Source organism: Misgurnus anguillicaudatus, chromosome 13 (assembly GCF_027580225.2).
Source record: "Misgurnus anguillicaudatus chromosome 13, ASM2758022v2, whole genome shotgun sequence".
Taxonomy (NCBI): domain Eukaryota; kingdom Metazoa; phylum Chordata; class Actinopteri; order Cypriniformes; family Cobitidae; genus Misgurnus; species Misgurnus anguillicaudatus.
The window spans coordinates 16,774,777-16,780,776 of NC_073349.2; the positions used below are offsets into that span (position 1 = coordinate 16,774,777).

The following is a 6,000-nucleotide window of genomic DNA, read 5'->3' on the forward strand; positions in this document are numbered from 1 at the left end:
TTGAAATATTTGGATATATTTAACAGGAAGCCTTTCAAATGCCCATTGCTACAATAATAAAACCTGATTCAGCGCTGACCATCTTAACACAAGAATGAAAATGTACGGTCAGTTGTGTTGAAACAGCTCTCAGATTGATTAATGACATCGATCAGATTTTGACTTTTGAACCTCACAGGCTTAAGTTGCAAAAATATTTCTCTAAGGACAAAACATGTCATTCGACAGCGAAGAGATGAAGCGGCGTATACATTTTTTAAACTTCAGATAAGCATCAGAAACTGTCAGAAATGAAAGAGAGACCCCAGATAGGTTGTCTGTTTTGAGTTTGCGTTAATGGTCGTGTCACACGGCAGAGCACATCATCGGCCGTGATAGAAGTAGTTGGTGAGCGGCAAGGTGAACACGTTCATTCTTTTGGTATGCGTCTCATCTTCACGAGGGATCAGGCAGCGAAACGTCTCAGCTCATCTGTTACCGCTACTCGCAGCTTTCATGAAGACAGATCACACTGATCACATGCGGCATTATGTGTATTCCTGAGTCCTGTATATCTCATAGGAACCTCAGAGGAACCAACATCAGCATATGATATACAGTACAACATGCCTTGAAATGAGCTTATCTCTATGCTGTGCATGACTTTACAATGTCTTTATTTGATTCTTTAAACAAGCAGGCCAAAATATTAATGCTCAAAGCAATTAAGCTTCATACTGATTCTTTAGACTATGGACCTGGTCAGGGGGTCCTCAAACTGTCATTCACTCAACAAGGGTTTTGGTATTTAAAAACACAGAAGGAGATGGAAATACATCAGACCTTGGATGTATTAATAAAGGAAAACCTTGTATGTGAGTGTATTGGCTGTATTCTGCATTCAAAATGATCAACACTACTCTCAGTCAGCGCCTCATTTCCTGATGCTCTTGCCCTCCACACACCCATGTTTGATGGATTATTAAAGTGACCCGAGGGTGAGGGTGAAGTACTCGAGCTCATTGTGAGGGCCATGATGATGCAGGAAAGACAAGTGTAAAACACAAGGGTCTTTCTCTAATTAATGTATAGAAGTGACCTGCCCACTGGCGGTCCGGCACTAGATCATTTTCAGCACAAAAGAGGCTGTTGATATAACCTGAAGTCATGAATAACACCAATCATACAATAAAATAAATAAAATGAATTAAAGCCAAAATTAATAAATAAACCACTGCCATCAATCCAATTATTTGTAATCTAATGACGATGACATGTTGAATTGAATTAATAAGAATGAATTAATAAGAAGAATCACAGATGAGATCTTTTAGCTAAAATATTTCTTATAGACATGATGAATGAGAAAAAAAGGACTCGGAAATCTCACAAATGTCTCCATTACAGTTTTAGGAGATCTTTCAACAACTGAGCTCCGATCTGTCAAGTCTGCAATCAAAAGCCAATATTATTGAAGATTTCAGTATGAGTTAAAATCCAGATTATTTAACCTATAGATAATTTTACAGCTCCATATTCTTTGTGCATTTTAACAATTGTCTATGTTGTTTTTCTAAATTATGTCAAAAAGGCAGAACTTAATAAAGTAGGTTGAATTGCATTACTTTATTAATAATAATTTAAATAATTAAGTAATTAAAAAATAAGTTGTACTCCTTAAGTGGCGCTGTCCCGCTCACGGGACACCTAAGTTTACGTCAATATTTTCCATATAAATTTTATGTATATCACAACAAACTATATATTGTTGGAAAGGTCTAAGCCTCTACAGGGAGTGCAGAATTATTAGGCAAGTTGTATTTTTGAGGATTACTTTTGTTATTGTACAACTACAGTGCTCTTGGTCAATTCAAAATGTTAACAAACCCTCAAACCTGAACATTTAAGTAGTAAAAGTGAAATTTTGGCTTTATTAAGAAAATATTTCTATGTACATCATTATTAGGCAACTATTAGTGTGCAGAATTATTAGGCAACCAAATGAAAAACAAAGATTTTACCATCTCACTTGTTTTTTTTTCAACTGTTAAAGTGAGAATATTAAAAAAAAACTCTACATTTACAAAAAAATTAATAAAACAATAAAAAATAAAAAAATATATAAATTCAGTGACCAATATAGCCACCCTTCTTTTTGATAACAGTCACAAGCGTTCCATTCACGGATTCAGTCAGTTTCCCGATCTGGTCTGAACCAACATTTTGTGCAGACGCAACCACAGCCTCCCAGACACTGCCCAGAGAGGTGTACTGTTTACCTTCACTGTAAATGTCCTGCTTAAGAAGGGATCAAAAGGTCTCAATAGGGTTTAAGTCAGGTAAAGAAGGGGGCCATGGCATTAGTTTTTCATCTCTCAGGCCTTTAATGGCCAGCCTTGCAGTGGAGTACTTGTGATGTATGTTATGGAGCGTTGTCTTGCAAAATAATCAGTCTTCTTGAAAGATGCAAACTTTTTCCTGTACCACTGCTTGAAGAAAGTGTCTTCTACATTACAGGCAGGCAGGCACAGACAGGTATTATTAAACATGAGCTTGTTGGACCTTTTTGGGTTGAAAATGGAAATAAAAAACAACTCTCAGACCTACTGCCAATTTTTAGAAGACACTTTCTTCAAGCAGTGGTACAGGAAAAAATCAGCATCTTTCAATAAGACTTTTTTATGCAAGACAACGCTTCAGCACATGCATCAAAGTACTCAACTGAGTGGCTGGCCAGTAAATGCCTTAAAGGTGGAAAAACTAATGACATGGCCCCTTCTTCACCTGACTTGAGCCCTGTTGAGACCTTTTGATCCCTTCTTGAGCAGGACATTTGCAGTGAAGGTAAACAGTACACCTCTCTGAACAGTGTCTGGGAGGCTGTGGTTGCGTCTGCACAAAATGTTGGTTCAGACCAGATCAAGAAACTGACTGAATCCGTGAATGGAAGCCTTGTGACTGTTATCGAAAAGAAGGGTGGCTATATTGGTCACTGAGTCTATATATATTTTTTATTTTTTATTGTTTTATTATTTTTTTTGTAAATGTAGAGTTTGTTTATTATTCTCACTTTAACAGGTGAAAAAAAAAAACAAGTGAGATGGTGGAATCTTTGGTTTTCGTTTGGTGGCCTAGTAATTCTGCACACTAGTAGTTGCCTAGTAATGATGTACATAGAAATATTCTCTTTAGAAAGCCAAAATTTCACTTTTACTACTCAAATGTTCAGGTTTGAGGGTTTGTTAACATTTTGAATTGACCAAGAGCACTGTAGTTGTACAATAACAAAAGTAATCCTCAAAAATACAACTTGCCTAATAATTCTGCACTCCCTGTAGAATACATATATCAACAGTGTTTTATAAAATAAATTATGTAGGGAGAGTAATTGATTCAATTTTAAAGAGAGTGCGCCTCAAAACATTTTTAAACCTCATGCTGCATTGAGAACTATCAAATCTTCTGAGCTATGAAAGAGCAACATCTGAGCAAATGCAATTTTTCTCTGGATATATAGTACTGTGCAAAAGTCTTATGCAGGGTTCACACCAGACGCGTTAGACGCGGCAAGCACGGGTGATTTACATGTTCAGTCAATGCAAAGACGCGATAAGGTATCCTGCAGCACGAATTTAGCGTTGCCGCAGGAAATGCGCAAGTTGAAAAATCTGAACTTCAGCGATTTCCGTGGCGCATTAACCAATCAGGACCTTGCTGTAATATTGACGTGATTACAGGAAGCAAGCAGAGTCTTAGTGGAGTCGCAGAAGCCCCCCTATGACGCGAATTTCCACGTGAATGTCTCGAATGACTACAATTTTACGCACGAATGAAACGAGTAAACTCAAAATGTTCAAGCGTCCAACTGCATGCGTTTAGCGCGTTTTTGCCGCCTCTACCGCGGCTGGTGTGAACGTACCATTAGGCCACCACCACCAGACTTGTTGTTTTAGAAATGTAATGTCCATACATATTTATTTTTCAATCTATTTTATTAAGATACAAACAGAAAATACAGGAAATATGAATATGAAAAAAAAATTCAGGACTAAATAAATGTCTTCTTTAGGCATAGTCTGCGTTTAGTATGACCTCTCTTGGCACTAAACACATCTTGAGCGTTTTTAAGCAGAATGAAGTAAAAAGACAAATTTCTTTACATTTAGAAATTAGGATTTAATTTCATTTAAATTTAAGAGATCCTGCAGTTTCCTCCTATTGCTCAAGTGGAAGGGGAGTTTACCCTAAAAACTTGACACATCAGTTTACATTTTTATACAGTTTTTAATACTATATACACATTTCCTGTATTTTCTGGATGTATTCTATTAGAGAGAGAGTTAGAGAGTAATAATTATATATGATCATTATAACATTGCAAAAATTACAAATCTAATTGTGGCAGAGTGGGTTTTGCACAGTATGATGAGACCACAAAGATATTTCAAAAGCATTACATTACGACAGAAGAAAGCATTAAAAAGGTGTTAATATGACAGCTAAATTTAATTGACACTTTAATAGAGTTCCAATAATAGTTACATCAGAACAATATACATGCAAGCAGTCCAGACTTTCAGTATCTCTTGAAGAGCTATCCAATACATAAGATGACATATTTGGCAGATTACACATAAGGGCCACTCGTCTTTGGCTTTGTTTACAGAGCATTGGGTCAAACTGATGTGTACAGAAAGATTGAAATGGTCCCATTATATGAAAGGCTGTAGGTTAAATGCATTGTGTATCATCACCGACTGTCACTCAGTCCACAAGCGCAACACTCTGCTGTCCGGGAATGCATTGTCTCCCATTTGGTCTAAAAGCTTCTTGTGTACACGTGTGCTGAGCAAACTCATCGAAAATCCTTTAAAAACCTTGCAATTGATGTGGTGTACATTCACATAAATCACTCAGCCGAACTACTCTGTCACAGCTCATCTTAGCTGCATTGATTTAGGCTATATAATCCAGTTGACACATCAACGTAGAGTCTTAAATTCCTCAAGCCCACCTCTGTGTTAGTAACTGTAGCGAAACTGCAGTGGAAACATGTGAGGGAATTCTCCCAAGTAAACACCTTCCCATTGTGCCGAGACAGACGTGCTTAGGCACAAACACATGTGCATACATTTACACGCTCTATTTAACATATAGACCACACATAGTGTACACTAAGCCTTCACTGTCCACACACACACACCTAAGAAAGACAGTGTAAAATGCACATATAAGTGCATTTAAAGTCACACATGCAAATAAATGAATAAATCTCTTCCCACATACCGTCTACGCAGGCCTTGTCTCATTCTTCAACTTCAATTGCTTGTTTCTTTCCTGATATCCTACACCATGTCTGAGGTCTTCTTCTCTATCCGACAGGCACAGACTACACCAAAGCACAGAGGTGGAAAAAATACAGCATGAATTAGCATTCCTAAAGCAATCACGTGACTGCACTTCACCAACAGGCTGTCTTGGATTCGGCACGATCCACCCCTTGCTCCTCCCTCCCCTTGAGCTTCTCTCTTGTTTCACTCTTTCTCATTGAAACCCTTGACAGGGTTGTGATAGACAGAGGCTGCTGATGTGCACGCTGCATCCACAAGGATGTTACAATTCAGACATCCAGTTTTAGAAACTTTCAGTTCAGTATTTTAAACTGCTGTATTAAAACTGACATTAATGTCATTATTGTCACTTTGTGAATGGACATGCAAAGATGCCACAATTGGAGTGTAACACAGTCCTGTCCCATGACTAAATAGACACATACTTAATAGAGCTATGAGTATAATCAACATGATCTCAAGGAAAGTCGTGTTATAGTCATGAAAAATTAGATTAATTTATTTGTGTCCATGGCACGAAATTCAGCTTTTTTTATGCCTTGAGCACAAATGTTTTTTTGCGTGTCACCCGCACAATTTCTATAAATAGTTTTTCGTGTCCATGGCACGACTTTCTTTTTAGTGTCATTTTCTTATTTATTTTTTTTAATATTTTGTTGGCCATTTTTGC

The 6,000-nt window shown here is 37.3% G+C and overlaps 1 long non-coding RNA gene across 1 annotated transcript in view; it reads left to right on the forward strand.

The window, feature by feature from the left end:
- Positions 1 to 5,761, forward strand: part of LOC141369296 (uncharacterized) — a 22,148-nt gene extending 16,387 nt beyond the window's left edge. Inside the window, exon 3 of the long non-coding RNA XR_012372905.1 lies at positions 5,362 to 5,761. This is a non-coding gene — a long non-coding RNA (uncharacterized lncRNA). The remainder of the gene's footprint in view (positions 1 to 5,361) is intronic.
- The last annotated feature ends 239 nt before the right edge of the window (positions 5,762 to 6,000 follow it).